This window comes from Mirounga leonina, unplaced genomic scaffold, assembly GCF_011800145.1.
Source record: "Mirounga leonina isolate KUSES-001 unplaced genomic scaffold, KU_Mleo_1.0 Mir_107, whole genome shotgun sequence".
Taxonomy (NCBI): Eukaryota; Metazoa; Chordata; class Mammalia; order Carnivora; family Phocidae; genus Mirounga; species Mirounga leonina.
In genome coordinates this window covers 4644684-4663069 of record NW_023270233.1, presented here as the reverse complement: position 1 = coordinate 4663069, position 18386 = coordinate 4644684, and the positions used below count along the sequence as shown (strand labels likewise).

Here is an 18386-nt window from a genome sequence, read left to right as displayed (position 1 = left end):
TGCGGGACTCGATCCAGGGACTCCAGGATCATGACCTGAGCCGAAGGCAGTCGCTTAACCAACTGAGCCACCCAGGTGCCCTACACATCATATTTTATAGCAGAAGCAACCACAACATACTTACTGGATAATATTTCTGCACCATTTATATTTTTCTATCTTCCTTCCTCGTCTTCATGATTAGCCTTTCCAAAGGGCTACGTGCTCTTCTCTCCTGATGCCCTACGGCTGGACTTGCATGTTTTTGTGGGGTTTGGGGACTTGCAGAGAACAGTGCCAGGTTCGCTGACTTAGCAATGCCTGTGGAGTATCCGAGGTCCTGTGCCAACAGCATCCGGGCCCATGGAGCCGCCGGCCAGCCACGGTCCTCACAGAGCTAGCTCAAGGGCCCACTCGCCCTTCAAGCCCTTAAAGGAACACCAGCCAACTGTTTCAAGAAAATGCAAAGACCCCTTGGAGGACAGACAAAGGGCATCATGCTAAAAAAGCCCCACCAGAAGGGACCAGAACCTGAGGGGCTCTACATTTTCACAATGACCGAAGTGTTTGTGGAAGTCCCAGCTCCCGAGGTTCGGTCCCCAGCGGAGCTGAAAGCACCTCCACACAAAGCTCTGTTTCTAAGTGGCGACTTTTCTGATTTCACCGGCAACTGAGGGAAATCCCACCTGTATTTCAGAAGGAACTCCCTAACCCTGAGGACTGGCCAGGAAACCCCAGATCCCCTCCTACAGACGGGAGAGGGAGTTCAGGCCCCAGTCCAGCATGGGGGGCTTACTGCAAGGGCTGACCTGTCTACAGACCTTTCTTTCTCTTCTCCACTTCTCACTCCACATGGGGTGGGGAAGGAAACTGGAAGGAGATCCATGGCTTGGTTTCCCCACCAACTGATTTCGCTACTCTTTTCTTAGAAATAAACTTCCTAAGAACTTTCACTTTCACTTATTCTACCCCACCAAGACTGCCTGTCCCATAAATTCCCATTCTCTGGTCCCCACCCTGCCCTAGCTGCCAGAAACTGATGCAGAAGAAAAACCAGGGGTGTGCAGGCAAGCTGGAAACCCCAGGCCTCAGGCAACCTAGGGTTCAGTTCATGTGTTTGTGGGTTCTCCCTTTTCTCAAGACCACTATGGAGTGGCGTGGGAGGAGGGATGGTTACTGGTCAGCTTCTAGGAAGCTTCAGCACAGCAGAACTCCTTATGTTCTCCCCCACCAGGGTCAGCTCCAAAGGCTATCCCAGTGCTTGGCAAATGTCAGGGGATTGGGCGGAGCACTTATCACATGGGATCAGGCAGTATTGTGAAGGGCAGTCCCCTTGCCCCTACAAAGCCTTGCAGGCAGATACAGATCCCTCAGTGACAGCTTGGTGTCAGTATCCTGGAATAGTGAATAAGGAGTCCTCTCTGGAAGCTTCATCCCCTCCCAGTCTGTGAGATAGGGGATCCAGGACAAGTCACATCCAGATCCAGTCAGGTCCCACTGATGGAAAGACAGTAGGACCCTCCCCACCAGTAGAGGGCCACATATCAAGTACACTAGGCTCCTTGGTCTGGATTCCAGAACCAGCCTCAGACCCCCTGAATTAGGCTCCAGGACTCTGTAGTCTTTTTTTTTTAAAGTAGGTTTGACACCCAGCATGGAGCCCAACCCGGGGCTTGAATTCATGACCCTGAGATTATGACCTGAGATGACATCAAGAGTCTGATGCCTAACTGACTGAGCCCCCCAACCCTCTGGAGCTCCTGGAGTCTTTTTTTTTTTTTTTTAAGATTTTATTTATTTATTTATTTGAGAGAAAGAGAGAGAGAGAAACAGCATGAGAGGGGAGAGGGTCAGAGGGAGAAGCAGGCTCCCCGCTGAGCCGGGAGCCCGATGTGGGACTCCATCCCAGGACTCCGGGATCATGACCTGAGCCGAAGGCAGTTGCTTAACCAACTGAGCCACCCAGGCGCCCCTGGAGTCTTTTTTATAAGCACCCCAGTGATTCTGATCTTAACCAAGGCTTGGACCCAAGCCCCTCCTCGTGCCAGCCTGAAGCTAAGGCCCCGGGAGGGCTGTGCATTGGCCAGAGCAGCTGGGTGTCCCAGAGGAGGAGTAGGATTAGGACCAGAGCTCTTGGCTCTGGGCCCCCTGCTCCACAGCTCTCCCACATGCCACCTCCCGTATATTACCCGTTATTTACGCCAGTCAGCTGTTTGTGTGGGAGCCCAGGCTTCCAAGCTCCCTTCCTCCAGCCTCCTGGTGCTCAAGCTTTGCTGCATATTGGAATCACCTGGGAGCTTTAAATGATCCAGAAAGCCTTCAGTGGGGTACAAGAAACGTCTTCTGGTATCATTCCATCTGTACCGTAAGCCCCTTTCTCCAGGCCTGCACCCAGCCTCTGGCAGGTGGGTGAGAAGCTCATTTTGCTCCATCCACTTTATGAACCAGCTGCATTTGTGGAATCTAAGCTTGAGAAGGACCAAAGACTCCAGGGGAGGGAAGATAACAACAGAATAAGCACTTCACTCTCCTAGGCCCTGAGCCAGGACAGGAGTCCTCGAGGTTAGACCAAGAAACAGTAGGCTGCCTGATCCAGAAGGAGTCTGGGGCATGCACTGCCCTCGGGGCGATCCATTGCAACATGGGACATTCCCTCCTCCCGAGTATGTCGCCAAATACCAGGGCAAGGAGCTAACAGGGTGGTGGGGATCAAAATGGATCAGGCTCCCACTCTTCGAGACGAGGAAACGGAGGCTCAAAAATGAAGCCGCTTGCCCTAGGCGGCAAAGGGAGAGCCAGAGTTTGAACCCTGCTCTGTCTCCCAAGACCGGGCCCTTTCAGCTTCTAGGAAGTCAAGCTAAGACTCAGATCCAAGCTTCCAGATTCCACGTACGGTGCTCTTCCCCAGCAGCTGCTGTTGGATAATGCACGAAGGTCTCAGAGCTCCTCACGAGAGTCCCACCAAGCTCTCCTCAGAATAGGGGTGGTGACAGCAACACCTCCAAGTTGACAGCCCCTGGGCCCACCCCCACGCACTCTCCACCTCTCAGTCTCCCCAGCCCTGGGTCCAACTCTTCCTTTCTCAGTTGTCCCAGAACCCTGGTCTGGGTGTTTCTGGGCCACTGTGACTGAGGTCTAAAACACAACGTACTTGGTGATTTTTTTTTTTAAGAAATAGACCTTATTGTGTCCCAAACCAAACCACCCCCAAGGAGAATCACTAGTCCATGCCCAGAAAAGGCAGGAAAGTTTGGACTTCTAGCTACTCACCCCTCTCTGGCTCCTGTCCCTGTCTGTGTCCAGCCCCGAGCTGCGTTGCCAAGGACTGGAGCTGAGCAAGAGATTGTCTTGCAGTCAGACCAGGAAAGTTTGAGTCTTTTACATACAATAGGATTATCTTCAGGTCAGCTGACAGCCTGGTCCAACAGAGGGCTCAGAGATTGCTTCTCAAGGTCTGTCCAACCCAGAAAGCACTTATGCGCAGCCGGTCTGAGAGACCATCTTGGAGGGGCGGGGCAGTCAGGTGAGGGATCCAACGGCCTTGGTCCTTGTTGGGCTAGGGCTAACTTCTTGCATTTGTGACTTGGTCAAAAGAGCACTGGAATTAAATGGAGGAGATGGGTTCATTTATCAGTCCGTTAATCTATTCACTCCTTACCCATTTCATTCATTCATTCACTCATTCAATAGCCAGTTTGGGGACCTCTGCTATGAGTCTGGCACAGCTATTTACTAGGAGGACAGTAACAAGACACCCCAAGGAGTTCAGTTATGGTTTTCTCAAAGGAGTCCATGCCCCTTAAAGTGTTCTTAACTTCTAAGGTATCAAACCCCTTAAGACAATGATGAACCTTCTCAGAAAAATGACTAACCATAACATTATTTGTGTAATTTTAGGAGTGCCTGGGTGGCTCAGTCGGTGAAGTATCTGGCTTCGGCTCAGGTCATGATCCCAGGGTCCTGGGATGGAGCCTGATGCTCAGTGGGCAGCCTGCTTCTCCCTCTCCCTCTGCTGCTCCCCCTGCTTGTGCTCTCTCTCTCTCAAATAAAATCTTTAAACAATATTATTTATGTAATTGTAGGGGTCTCAATGAACCCCCAGGGTTATATCTCCCAGTCTGATGACTTCTCCCTGTGATCTGCCACCAATTCTCCTGGACACATTCTTTCCCTGCTGTAGGCTTCAGTTTCCCCATCTGTCACATGTCTCTCTGTCACATGACTCCTTTGGCCAAAAGGTCCCTGAGGACCTCTCAAATCTCAGAAATCACTGATTTTAGTAGTGCCCCTCCCCTCCTCCAGTTCTGAGAGAGCTGGCCAGCCGAAATGAGATTAGGAGGAGGAAAGCATGTACGACCTTGGAAGTAACGGAGAATGAATAGAAGGTGGAGGGCACAAAGCACTGTCCATAAGACAGACAGAAGGAAAGAATGCTTCTGTCCCAGCCTTAGTCTTCCCCTAGGCCAAAGGTCGTCTGGATGGGGTAATAGTTAAGGCCCGCTGGAAAGCTTAGGTGCTAAGATGACACCCAGAACCCACCCCTTTAATCAGAGGAATTCCCAGGAGGATGAGGTCACCAAATCCCTCATCCATTCAACAAGTAACTATTGAGGAATGCTCCAGGGAGACCAAGGTGAACAAGCCAGAGGAGGCCCTCGACCTCGTGGGGTTTCCTTTGGGGAGGACTAGACAGACCACTCACGTGTAAACCAAGCGAGATCATTCTAAGTAGTCCTAAATGCATAGAGAATAGAGATTACTGGGATAATCAAGGAGTGGGGGCTACTTGACATAGGGTCCACCCAAAAAGTGATGTTTGAGATTAGATCAGAAGGGTAAGAACAAGCCAGCCAGGAGAAGATGGGGGAGGGGCTTTCTGGGCAGAGGAAGCCGCAAGGGAAAGGGTCTCGAGGTGGGAATGAGCTTGGCAAAGCAGTGAGGGGGAGAGGGGAGGCACTGGTGTCTAAGAGCAGGGGGGCCTGAGAGGCCAGGAGCTGGAAGCCACTGGAAGGTTTTAGAGAGGAGAGAACGGATGTCTTTAAGTGTCCTCTTCCCCTTCCCCCTCTGACCTCACTGCGTCCCTCCCCCCGCTCCTCCCCCAGCCATACTGGCCTCCTTGCTTTTCTCTGCACAGGACCACTCCAGGCCACTCTTCCCTTAAGTTTTTCTGCAGTGGCCGTTCCTCCCCCTGGAACACCTCTCCCCCAGATAGCCACACGGCTCGCTCCCTCACCTGTGCCAAACTGCACAGACGCAGACCATAGCCTCTCAATGAAGCTTCCTCACCTCCGAACTTAAAACCGTACCTCCTGGGGCGCCTGGGTGGCTCAGTCGGTTAAGCGACTGCCTTCGGCTCAGGTCATGATCCTGGAGTCCCTGGATCGAGTCCCTGGATCGAGTCCCTGGATCGAGTCCCTGGATCGAGTCCCGCATCGGGCTCCCTGCTCGGCAGGGAGTCTGCTTCTCCCTCTGACCCTCCTCCCTCTCGTGCTCTCTGTCTCTCATTCTCTGTCTCAAATAAATAAATAAAATCTTAAAAAAAACAACAACGTCGTACCTCCTCCACCCACCACTCCCTCCCCACTTTCCTTCTCTGTCGTCAGCGTACTCACCATTTTTCTCACCCGTGAAATAATCTGCGGATTCATTTGTTTAGGGCTGTCTCTCTGCTGAAATGTCAGCTCCTAAGGGCAGGAACTTTTGTGTGTTTGGTGCCCTCCTGCTCCCCAGTACCTGAACAATGCCCGGCACTAGCAGGTGCTCAGTAGCTATTTCTGGAACGAATGAAGCAGGAGGTGGTTGCAGTAGCTCAGACACAGACGATAGTGGCTTGTGAAAGGACGGTGGGAGAGGGCGGCAAGGGGCAGCGAGAATTCTAGAAGGCTAGGCTGAGCAAGTCTGGAGCTGGCTGGTCTGCAGCCCAAGCTCTTTTGCTATGTCCACATAGTAGACCTGGGGAGCCACAAATGCCAGACCCTCATCTCAGACCTGCACTTCACCTCTCTCCTTCTTGCCTTTTGATTTAGCATCAACACCTGAACTAGATCAGAGACAAAAAAACAACAAACTCATTTTTGAGTCCAGATCCCTAAATTCCTACAAAATGTAAATAGGAAGCACCTGGCTGGTTCAGTCCGTTGAGCATCCGACTCTTGGTTTCAGCTCAGATCATCTCAGGGTCCTGAAATTGAGCCCAACATTGGACTCCGTGCTCAGCAGAGAGTCTGCTTGAGATTCTCTCTCCCTCTTCCCCTCCCCCTACCCACCCGAGTGCTCTCTCTAAAATAAATAAATGTGGGGGTTTTTTAAATGTAAATAAGAAGGGGCTCCTTCTTAATGGACTGGGTGGCTCAGTCCATTAAGCGTCTGCCTTCTACTCAAGTCATGATGGCAGGGTCCTGGGATCTGGTGCATCAGGCTCCCTACTCAGCGGGGAGCCTGCTTCTCCCTCTGTCTGCAGCTCCCACTGCTTGTGTTCTCTCTCTCTCTCTCTGTCAAATAAATAAATAAAATCTTTTTTAAAAATGTAAATAACCTAACTGAAATTTACAACAGAACTTAGTATATTGTTTTCTCTCTCTTTCTTTTTTTTTTTTTTTTTGTGATACAGTGCCCATTCCATGGTATCCACCCTTCTAAATTCAGTAGTTTTTTTGGTATATTCACTACTATCTAATTCCAGAACATTTGCATCACTCCAAAAAGGAGCCTTATACCCATTAGCAGTCACTCCCCATCCACACCCGGCTACCCCAACCCCCAGTAAGTACTAATCTACTTTCTGCCTCTATGGATTTGTCTATTCTGGTTGGCATGTTCATATAAATGAAATCATACAATAAGGGGCCTTTTGTGGCTGGCTTTGTTATCTAGCACAATGTTTGTTTTGGGTTTTTTTTTTTTTTTTTTGCTGTGCATTTTCTTTTTCTTTTTTTTTTTAAACATATAATGTATTATTTGTTTCAGGGGTACAGGTCTGTGATTCAACAGTCTTACACAATTCACAGTGCTCACCATAGCACATACCCTCCCCAATGTTCATCCCCCAGCCACCCCATCCCTCCATCCCCCTCCACTCCAGCAACCCTCAGTTTGTTTCCTGAGATTAAGAGTCTCTCTCTCTCTCTCTTTTTTTTTTTTTTTAAGATTTTATTTATTGGACAGAAAGAGAGAGAGCCAGAAAGGGAACACAAGCAGGGGGAGTGGGAGAGGGAGAAGCAGGCTTCCCACAGAGAAGGGAGTCCAACAGAGGGCCCGATCCCAGGACCCTGGGATCATGACCTGAGCTGAAGGCAGATGCTTAACGACTGAGCCACCCAGGCACCCCCTGAGATTAAGAATTTCTTTTTTTTTTTTTAAGATTTTATTTATTTATTCATGAGAGACAGAGAGAGAGAGAGAAGCAGAGGGAGAAGCAGGCTCCCAAGGAGCAGGGAGCCCGATGCGGGACTCGATCCCAGGACCCTGGGATCATGACCTGAGCCGAAGGCAGACGCCTAACCATCTGAGCCACCCAGGTGCCCGAGATTAAGAATTTCTTATGGTTTGTCTCCCTCTCTGGTTTCATCTTGTTTCATTTTTTCCTCTCTTCCCCTATGATCCTCTTTGTTTCTCAAATTCCACATATCAGTGAGATCATATGATAATTGTCTTTCTCTGATTGACTTATTTTGCTCAGCATAATACCCTCTAGTTCCATCCATGTCATTGCAAATGGCAAGATTTCCTTTTTTGATGGCTGCATAATATTCCATTATATATGTATGTGTATATATATGTATACATACATATATATACACATATATATATCATATCTTCTTTATCCATTCATCTATTGATGGACATCTAGGCTCTTTCCATAGTTTGGTTATTGTGGACATTGCTGCTATAAACATTGGGGTGCACATGCCCCTTCAGATCACTACATTTGTATCTTTGGGGTAAATACCCAGTACTGCAATTGCTGGGTCATAGGGTAGCTCTATTTTCAACTTTTTGAGGAACTTCCATACTGTTTTCCAGAGTGGCTGCACCAGCTTGCATTCCCACCAACAGTGTAGGGGCATTCCCCTTTCTGTGCATTGTCACTAACATCTGTCGTTTCCTGACTTGTTAATTTTAGCCATTCTGACTGGTGTGAGTTGGTATCTCATTGTGGTTTTGATTTATATTTCCCTTATGCCGAGTGATGTTGAGCACTTCTTCATGTGTCTGTTGGCCATTTGGATGTCTTCTTTGCAGAAATGTCTGTTCATGTCTTCTGCCCATTTCTTGACTGGATTATTTGTTCCTTTGGTATTGAGTTTGATAAGTTCTTTATAGATTTTGGATACTAGTTCTTTATCTGATATGTCATTTGCAAATATCTTCTCCCATTCTGTCGGTTGTCTTTTGGTTGTGTTGACTGTTTCCTTTGCTGTGCAAAAGCTTTTCATCTTGATGAAGTCCCAATAGTTCATTTTTGCCCTTGCTTCCCTTGCCTTTGGCGATGTTTCTAGGAAGAAGTTGCTGTGGCTGAGGTCTAAGAGGTTGCTGTCTGCATTCTTCTCAAGGATTTTGATGGATTCCTGTCTCACATTTACATCTTTCATCCATTTTCAATCTATTTTTGTGTGTGGTGTAAGGAAACGGTCCAGTTTCATTCTTCTGCATGTGGCTGTCCAATTTTCCCAACACCATTTGTTGAAGAGACTGTCTTTTTTCCATTGAACATTCTTTCCTGCTTTGTGGATTATTAGTTGACCATAGAGTTGAGGGTCCATTTCTGGGCTCTCTATTCTGTTCCATTGATCGATGTGTCTGTTTTTGTGCCAGTACCATACTGTCTTGATGATGACAGCTTTGTAATAGAGCTGGAAGTCCAGAATTGTGATGCCACCAGTTTTGCTTTTCTTTTTCAACATTCCTCTGGCTATTTGGGGTCTTTTCTGGTTCCATACAAATTTTAGGATTATTTGTTCCATTTCTTTGAAAAAAGTTGATGGTATTTTGATAGGGATTGCATTAAATGTGTAGATTGCTCTAAGTAGCATAGACATTTTCACAATATTTGTTCTTCCAATCCATGAACATGGAACACTTTTCCATTTCTTTACATATTCCTCAATTTCTTTCATGAGTATTCTATAGTTTTCTGAGTACAGATCCTTTGCCTCTTTGGTTAGATTTACTCCTAGGTATCTTATGGTTTTGGGTGCAATTGTAAATGGGATCAACTCCTTAATTTCTCTTCTGTCTTGTTTTTGGTGTATAGAAATGCAACTGATTTCTGTGCATTGATTTTATATCCTGCCACTCTACTGTATTCCTGTATGAGTTCTAGCAGTTTTGGGGTGGAGTCTTTTGGTTTTCCACATAAAGTATCATATCATCTGCAAAGAGTGAGAGTTTGATTTCTTCTTTGCCGATTCGGAGGCCTTTTATTTCTTTTTGTTGTCTGATTGCTGAGGCTAGGACTTCTAGTACTATGTTGAATAGCAGTGGTGATAGTGGACATCCCTGCCGTGTTCCTGACCTTAGGGAGAAAGCTTTCAGTTTTTCCCCACTGAGAATGATATTCGCTGTGGGTTTTTCATAGATGGCTTTTATGATATTGAGGTACATACCCCCTATCCTTACACTGTGAAGAGTTTTAATCAAGAAAGGATGCTGTACTTTGTCAAATGCTTTTTCTGCATCTATTGAGAGGATCATATGGTTCTTGTTCTTCCTTTTATTAATGTATTGTATCACATTGATTGATTTGTGGATGTTGAACCAAACTTGCAGCCCAGGAATAAATCCCACTTGGTCATGGTGAATGATCCTTTTAATGTACTGTTGGATCCTACTGGCTAGTATTTTGGTGAGAATTTTTGCATCCATGTTCATCAGGGGTATTGGTCTGTGATTCTCTTTTTTGATGGGGTCTTTGTCTGGTTTTAGGATCAAGGTAATGCTGGCCTCATAAAATGAGTTTGGAAATTTTTCTTTCCATTTCTATTTTTTCAAACAGTTTCAGAAGAAAAGTTATTAATTCTTCTTTAAATGTTTGGTAGAATTCCCCTGGGAAGCCATCAGGCCCTGAGCTCTTGTTTGTTGGGAGTTTTGATGACTGCTTCAATTTCCTTGCTGGTTATGGGTCTGTTCATGTTTTCTATTTCTTCCTGGTTCAGTTTTGGTAGTTTATATGTCTCTAGGAATGCATCCATTTCTTCCAGATTGTCTAATTTGTTGGCATATAGTTGCTCATAATATGTTCTTATAATTGTTTGTATTTCTTTGGTGTTGGTTGTGATCTCTTCTCTTTCATTCATGATTTTTTTATTTGGGTCCTTTCTGTTTTCTTTCTGATAAGTCTGGCCGGGGGTTTATCAATCTTATTAATCCTTTCAAAGAACAAGCTCCTAATTTTATTGATCTGTTCTACTGGTTTTTGGCTTCTATTTTGTTGATTTCTGCTCTGATCTTTATTATTTCTCTTCTTCTGCTGGGTTTAGGCTTTATTTGCTGTTCTTTCTCCAGCTCCTTTAGGTGTGGAGTTAGGTTGTGTATTTGAGAACTTTCTTGTTTGAGAAAGGCTTGTATTGCTATATACTTCCCTCTTAGGACTGCCTTTGCTGCATCCCAAAGATTTTGAACAGTTGTGTTTTCATTTTCATTTGTTTCCATGAATTTTTAAATTCTTCTTTAATTTCCTGGTTGACCCATTTATTCTTTAGTAGGATGCTCGTTAGCCTCCATGTATTTGAGTTCTTTCCAACTTTCCTCTTGTGATTGAGTTCGAGTTTCAAAGCATTGTGGTCTGAAAATATGCAGGGAATAATCCCAATCTTTTGGTACCAGTTGAGATCTGATTTTGGGATGGAATGTTCTGAATATATCTGTGAAGTCCATCTGGCCCAGTGTGTTATTTAAAGTGCTTATTTCCTTGTTGATCTTTTGCTTAGATGATCTGTCCAGGTCAGCGAGGAGAGTGTTAAAGTCCCCCATTATTATTGTATTATTATTGATGTGTTTCTTTGATTTTGTTATTAATTGGCTTATATAATTGGCTGCTCCCATGTTGGGGGCATAAATATTTACAATTGTTAGATCTTCTTGTTGGATAGACTCTTTAATTATGATATAGTGTCCTTCCTCATCTCTTATTATAGTCTTTGTTTTAAAATCTAATTTGTCTGATGTAAGGATTGCCACCCCAGCTTTCTTTTGATGTCCATTAGCATGCTAAATGGTTTTCCACCCCCTCACTTTCAATCTGGAGGTGTCTTTGGGTCTAAAATGAGTCTCCTGCAGACAGCAATCTGGAGGTGTCTTTGGGTTTAAAGTGAGTCTCTTGCAGACTAGCATAATGTTTTTGAAGTTTGCCCATAGAGCACGTACCTGTGGCTGAATGACATTCGCCTCTATGCACCTCATTTTGTTGCTCCATCCATCTGAGGATGGACATTTGAGTTGTTTCCGCTTTTTGGCTACTATGGGAGTGCTGCTATGAGCATTCTGTACAAGTTTTTGTGTGGACCGTATTTCTGTTCTCTTCGGCATATACCCGGGAATGGAACAGCTGAGTCACAAGGCGACTCTGTGTGGAACTTTTTGAGGAACTGCAGACTGTTTTGTAAAGTTTCACCTCTGTTACCATCCTCGTGTTGCTGAGGTGGGGAGGAAGTGAGGTGACTCGCTCATGTTCACCAGGTACTGAATGTCGGGGGGACAGGGGCGCTGCTTATACAAAGGAATCCTCTGCTTCTCCCCGATGCATTTCACCCATCCTTCAAAACTCTGAGTGCCTTCCCTAGTCTGGGTGCTGGAGATACTAGAGGTATCTGAGAACAGGAGAGACATGACCGCTGCCCTCTCCGAGATGCCATCTAGTGAGGAAAACAGACAGTGAGCCAAGAATTACAGTTTCGACAGTGTAGTTTGGAAGTCCAAGAGAGGGTGTACCTCAGCTTATCCTGTCCTTTGTGCAGTAAGAGCCTGGGCTCTGAGCCAGCCATCCCAGGTTTAAATCCCCACACCCCACATGCTAGCTGGCGGACTCGGCAAATTCCCAAACCCCCCTGCCTCCATTTCTCATGTGGGAAATGGACCGAGTAATAGTACCTACTCTGAGGGTGTCAGGTGGATTCAGCGCATCAAAGAATATAAAGCACTTAAAGCTGGCCCTGGTAAGCCCCAGAGAAGTAGCAGCTGGCGATGTTGCTGCTAGGCAGTCTACCCCTTACCCATAATCCAGCAACATGAATCCCTGTCCCTCCAATTTGCACGGTTTCAACTGACCCCACTTGCCCCACCCCGTCCACACGGCCCGGCCGGAATCAAGGAGAATCCCCACAGTGCTCTGTTGCAGCGTCCTGCTGGGCGGCTCATCGGGTTTGATGCTCCACTTAGAACCCCCGCCTGCCAGGCTCCTTGCTGTACAGAGAAGGAGATGCTTTCGATCTGTCATCTTTTCTCCTTACCTAGATTATAAGCTCCTGGAAGCCAGTCTGTCTCACTCCTGCAACGCTAACACGTGTTGGCCAGAAAAACAAAGGGAGCCAAGTCTCAGGGTGGGTGGTAGGGGCTTCGGAACACAGGCTCTGGAGCCAGACAGACCTGCGTCAGAAGCCCGGCTCTGCCACCAAGATCCACCTGACCTGCGGCCCATTGCCGAGACCCTCGGAGCCCCCTTTTGTCCTCCGTGAAATGCGGCCAGGGGCCGCTGCCTCTCAGGGCGGTGGTGGGGACCAGCAGTGAGCTGCAGGAGCGCCTCGACTGGGCACAGTAGATTCTCTGGAGCAGGTGGTCGCCGCGGGTCGCATCAGGGCAGCGCTGCCAGGAGCCCGAGCCCCGCGGGCCAGCACACCCTGCACACGCAGCCAAGTACAGGAAGTACCCAAGGTCAAAAGGCAAACGAGCTCTCAGAGATGCCTTCTGATCACTATCAGGTACGCTGGGTGAAATGGAACAGAATTCGCTGTTTGGGCTTTTCTCTTCTTCTTGCCTCACGGATTCTATTTTTATGAAGTGCAGACGGCAACAGAAAGTACTCATGTAACCCTACCCGGTGAATTATTAAGAAAGGCACATGAGCGGGGACTGTGCAATCCCCAAACTGCCATGCCTCCTCGTCAGCCCACCGGCCAGAGAAATACTCTCCCGAACTCTACGCTCTTCCTAAGAAGTTTCCTGGGTTGGGGCTTTAACACATTACTCAAGAATTATGACAGAGGGTAGTTAAAACTTCCTCCCATTAAAAAATAAGCATAAAAATAAATTCCTCCCACTCCGTGGTGCCCTGTAAAGGTTGACCTCACATCAGCAGTGTGTGTCCCGTAGTTAATCTTCAGAAATTTGTGAGGAATAGTAACACGTTGTCTTTGAAACATGTCTTTTCTTCCAGGGTGCTTCATTAAGGATGAGCTGTTTATTTGTATCAAAAGCAGTCACAGAATTTGTCTATTGCAATGAGCAAGGATTCAAAAATATAAGTTGTGTGTGTGTGTATGTGTGTGTGTGTATAAGTTTTGGATATATGTATACATACACACCAAAAAATACATATATATATATATATATTTTTTTAAGATTTTATTTATTTATTTGACAGAGAGAGAGATAGCGAGAGAGAGAACACAAGCAGGGGGAAGGGGAGAGGGAGAAGCAGGCCTCCCGCGGAGCAGGGAGCCTGATGCAGGGCTCGATCCCAGGACCCTGGGATCATGACCTGAGCCGAAGGCAGACGCTTAACGACTGAGCCACCCAGGCGCCCCAATACATATATTTTTTTAAGATTTTATTTATTCATTTATTATGAGAGAGAGGGTGTGCAGGTGCATGATTTGGGGGAGGGGACAAGGAAGGGGCAGAGGGAGAGAGAATCTCAAGCAGACTCCTCGCTGACCACAGAGCCCTACTGGGGCTGATCCCTCAACCCTGAGATCACCACCTGAGCCAAAACCAAGAGTTGGATGTTCAACCAACTGAGCCACCTAGGCACCCCTTTATATATATTATTTCATAAATGGCTTCCCATTTTTTCCCATGGCAATTCCAAGAGACAGCACAAATATGGGGAGGGTTATTGTCCCTGCAAGTCTCATCCTGGTACCTGAGCTTCTTGGGGTGTCATAAAGAGGCCCTGGAAGCCCCAGCTTCATGCCCATTTTATATTCAGAGGTACTTATAAACCAGGAGAATTTTGCCTGGAAGGAACTCCCAAATATAATTCTAGACTCAGAGAAATCTCTCATTTTGGTAGGGCTAGACCCGAAATTCATGTTTACTTAGCAAACCCCTGAGATCGAGTGAATGAATCGTGCAAACAAGGTCAAGTGTGTTTGCTAGGTGGGTGGTGGCAGGGGGAGGGGGTGTTAATGATTTAAGAAAACTTAAGAGAACAAACTCTTCTAAGACCCCAGTTTGGTCAAGGCACATGCTAGTTATAAACCGTTCTTTCCTAGATTTCCCTTTTCAAATATTCTCTCAGACTCTTCACTAATCTGTATTTTGCCCCAGATTGGTCAAACTTGACCATGAAATAAAAAATTGCTTGGAGGCAGGAAAGGGGAATTGGCTTCCCTTTGGTGGTGGCTTGAATTGGGCAATACAGAAGAAAAGGAAAGAAGGGAGAGAGAAAACAGAGAAGAGGAATACTCTGGTCCACACTGAACTGGTATTAAAGGGAAACCAATCAGCCCCTGAGAGTGAAAGCTGGGGAAAGAACTCTGGAATCCATGCTCTCCTGAGCCCTGCCTACACCAGACACCCAGGGTTTTGTCCCTAGACTTTCTGCGTCAATAACCGAAGAGGAAGAGCATATCTGAAATGCACACTGACTCAGATAACAGAGGGCCTCTGAGCACAGCTCTCTCAAACCCCAACTCGGATGCTTGCAGCCTGAATGGCTCTTAATCCCTTTGGGGACTTGGGTCTGCCCTGACTCTCAGAGGGATTAGCTCACTAGAGACACACTCCTCTGCCTTTCCTCCCTATTTGTAGGTAGAGGCAATTTGGGGATTGTGGGTCATCCTGTACTTATTTCCAGTAGGTTCCTTTTGTCACCAGCAGCTTCTCCACTGGTGCCAAGAGGTATCTGGGGAGAGGGGTCTATCCTGGGCTGCTCAGCTCATGCCTGGAAGACACCTCTTCCAGGCAGCCTGGTTGCAAAAGCTTTTGGCCTACTTTCCTTTCAGATTTCAGTGAGGGCAAACACTCTGGGTTTCTGTGGTTTGGTTCTTTTTTTTGTCTTAAAGATTTTATTTATTTATTTGACAGAGAGAGAGAAAGAGCACAAGCAGCGGGGGAGCGGCAGGCAGAGGGAGAGGGAGAAGCAGACTCCCAGCTGAGCAAGGAGCCCAACATGGGGCTCAATCCCAGGACCCTGGGATCATGACCTGAGCTGAAGGCAGATGCTTAACCGACTGAGCCACCCAGGGGCCCCTCTGTGGTTTGGTTCTTGTTAAAATCCTGAACCTTCTCTCTGCTTGAGGAGGAAAGTCTTGAATACAGAAGAGGCTAGAAAACTCTGTAACTTCCCCAGGTTATGCCTCAGGGACAAAACCTGTTCTTTTGCAGTAGAATCAAGAATTGAGAGGGAGGGTGAGAACTGGGGAGGATTCGAGACCTCTGCCGCCTTCGGTACCTGTGGTATCCTGTGTTTATTTCTACCAATTACTGTCCCCGGTTGGTGTGGAGCCGGAAGTGTGGCCTACCCTCTGTCCCACTTCCTCCTCTCCAAGATTGCTGCTGACAGGGAGGGGAGAGGTCATCAGACTAAGCCAGCAGGGACCTGGGGGCCTGGCTCTGCCACCAGCTGTGTGATGGGTCGTGGGGGATTCATTGCACATTTCTAGCTTATTTTTTTCTCCCCTAAACACCGGGTTTCTACCCCTGGGGTGAGAACCTCTGAAATGGTGTGTAGAATTTAAATGATACATATGCATTCTCCTGGGGAGAGGAGTCTGTGGCTTTTGCCAGTGGCTGAAAGAGTTCCCTGACCCTATGAGGATAAAAGGTCATGTCTGAGGACCTTGTTCTCTGACTCTGGGCATCATGGGGGCGATTTCCTGGGCTTGCCCTTTGTCAGAAGTTTTATGCAGGCTCTTATCTCAGTGACTTCTCCCCAGAGCCCTCTGATTCCCCTCCAGGACTCCTGCCACCCACAACTACTATTCCTTTTGTTTAACAAAGCCTTGTTTATGGCTGCCGAGCCAGGAGGTCAAGTTCCCTCTGAGTGACTCTGCCACCTCTCACCAGCTGGTCACCAGTGGGCATGTGCGCGGGTGGGCCCCAAGGACACTATTGGGCACTGGGCAGCTAACGCTCTGCCTTTGTTCCACCCAAGACTTTCCTCCTCAAGCACGGAGAAGAAGGTTCAGGATTTTAACAAGAACCAAACCACAACGATCCAGAGTGTTCGCCCTCGCTGAAATCTGAAAAGGAAAGTAGGCCAAAGGCTTTTGCATCCAAGCTGCCTGGAAGAGGTGTCTTCCCGGAATGAGCTGAGCTGCCCAGGTAGTGGGCCCAGACTCCTCTCCCCAGCCTTTCCCTGAGCTCCTACTTCCTGTTTCCTCTAAGCAGACTCAGCCCTCTGAGCAACCCACCGAGAGCCCAGGAGCCGGTGGGAGAAGGTGGATGCATCATTTAAAATGAACCTAGTTGTTTCTGATTTGCTCTACACACCGATATCAGTCCCAGCCCCAGCCCCAAACCTCCCTAAGGCTTTATTTACTCTTTTCCTTCTCTGAGTTCTTAGCTCTGCTTCCCTGCCACCAAACTCTGAGCTCCCCCAGGGCAGGGACCATGTCTGGGTCAGGCTCGGATGCCCCTGCACCTGCCAAATTGAAGAAGAGGTCTAAAGGAGCACCGACAGGAATCCACCGATCTCCTGTTTCTGCCTCTGATAGTGGGGGCAGGGCAGGGGAGAAGGGCCCGGAGGCAGCGGAGAGCCAACGGCAGCACCAGCCCCCCGCAGGGCTCGGGCACTCTCACCCCCCCAGTCCCAGTGACACAGGGGGCCTCCCCCAGGCTGCCAAGGAGCCGAAGGGGCACTTTTGCCAAGAGATGGGAATTAGAGTGAGTGAACCACGGGAGGCTCCCGTCACAAAGAGAGGCCAGACAACCATAACCATCAATTGTGTGACCTTCATCTGCAGATCATATGGGACAAGAGAGGGAGTTGCTGTTTCTACGAGATGCCACTTGTCTTCTCTTGGAGGTCAGCAGGGCAGCAAGGTACACTGTCACCTCGGTTGGGGACCATTTTGGCCATCGGGGGAAGTCTACAGACCCCCTCCTCAGAATCCTATTTTATAATACATAAAAATCTGGGTGGCTCAGTCGGTTAAGCATCTGCCTTCGGCTCAGGTCATGATCCCAGGGTCCTGGGATCAAGCCCCCCATGTGGGGCTCCCAGCTCAGCAGGGAGCCTGCTTCTCCCTCTCCCTCTGCCCCTCCCCCCTGCTCATGCTCTCTCTCTCAAATAAATAAAAATTTCTTTTTGCTTTACTACATAATTTTATTTGACAAGAACACTTATAGCCAAATACTATTATTCTGTCCATGTGAACCGTGAGCAGACTGAGGTAAATAAAATCTTTTAAAAAAATACATACTAGATACATAGAATTTCAATAAAAACACTCATGTTGAATACCAGTAATCAAAATATCTTTTTGATTGTGATATAGTGATATATGTGCTTCTTTATTAATGCATTAAATAACAAAATCTAGGACCAAGTCTAATACTTGCCTTAATTTTGATGTGGGGGTGAACTTAAATGATATTTCAAGATACCCACAACAACCATAAAGTAATATGAAAATGTCTGTGATTTCTATGGGTGACAAAGTCACTGTTCACATTAATGTGGTTTGACGCCCAAATCCATAATGGAAGAAAATGCTCAAGTTCAGTTAGAGGTTGGTGGAAATTAAGGGGTAATTTATTCCCAGGCCAAGTTCACACACTCCTTTACATTCAATTTTGCATCTTCAGGGTTAAGTGTCCTCAGCCCGGACTCTTCCACAGCACGGGTTCTCAACCACTGACAGCAGTTCTCAAATCAGGCTGCACACCAGACCCCCTGGTGAGGAGGATGCCCGGCCCACGCCTGATCACCTGGACTGCAATCCCTGGGGGTGGGGCCCTGGCATCTTGTTGGTTTTTTTTTTTATATTTAATTTTATTTTATCTAAATTCAACTAATTAACATATAGTGTATTATTAGTTTTAGAGGTAGAGTTCAGTGATTCATCGGTTGCATATAACACCCAGTGTTCATTCCATCATGTGCCCTCCTTAATGCCCATCACCCATTTGCCCCACCCCTCCACCCAACTACCCTCCAGCAACCCTCAGTTTGTTTCCTATGATTAAGAGTCTCTTATGGTTTGTCTCCCTCTGATTTTGTCTTGTTTTATTTTTTCCTCTCTTCC

At 47.3% G+C, this 18386-nt stretch overlaps 1 long non-coding RNA gene across 1 annotated transcript; it reads right to left on the bottom strand.

Moving 5' to 3' along the window:
• Nucleotides 1–134: 134 nt before the first annotated feature.
• On the bottom strand, nucleotides 135–5616 carry LOC118018871. The gene is made up of 3 exons (XR_004681506.1): nucleotides 5592–5616; nucleotides 3250–3577; nucleotides 135–427 (listed from the first exon to the last, which is right to left on the bottom strand). It is a non-coding gene; the product is annotated as an uncharacterized LOC118018871 (long non-coding RNA).
• Nucleotides 5617–18386: the final 12770 nt, after the last annotated feature.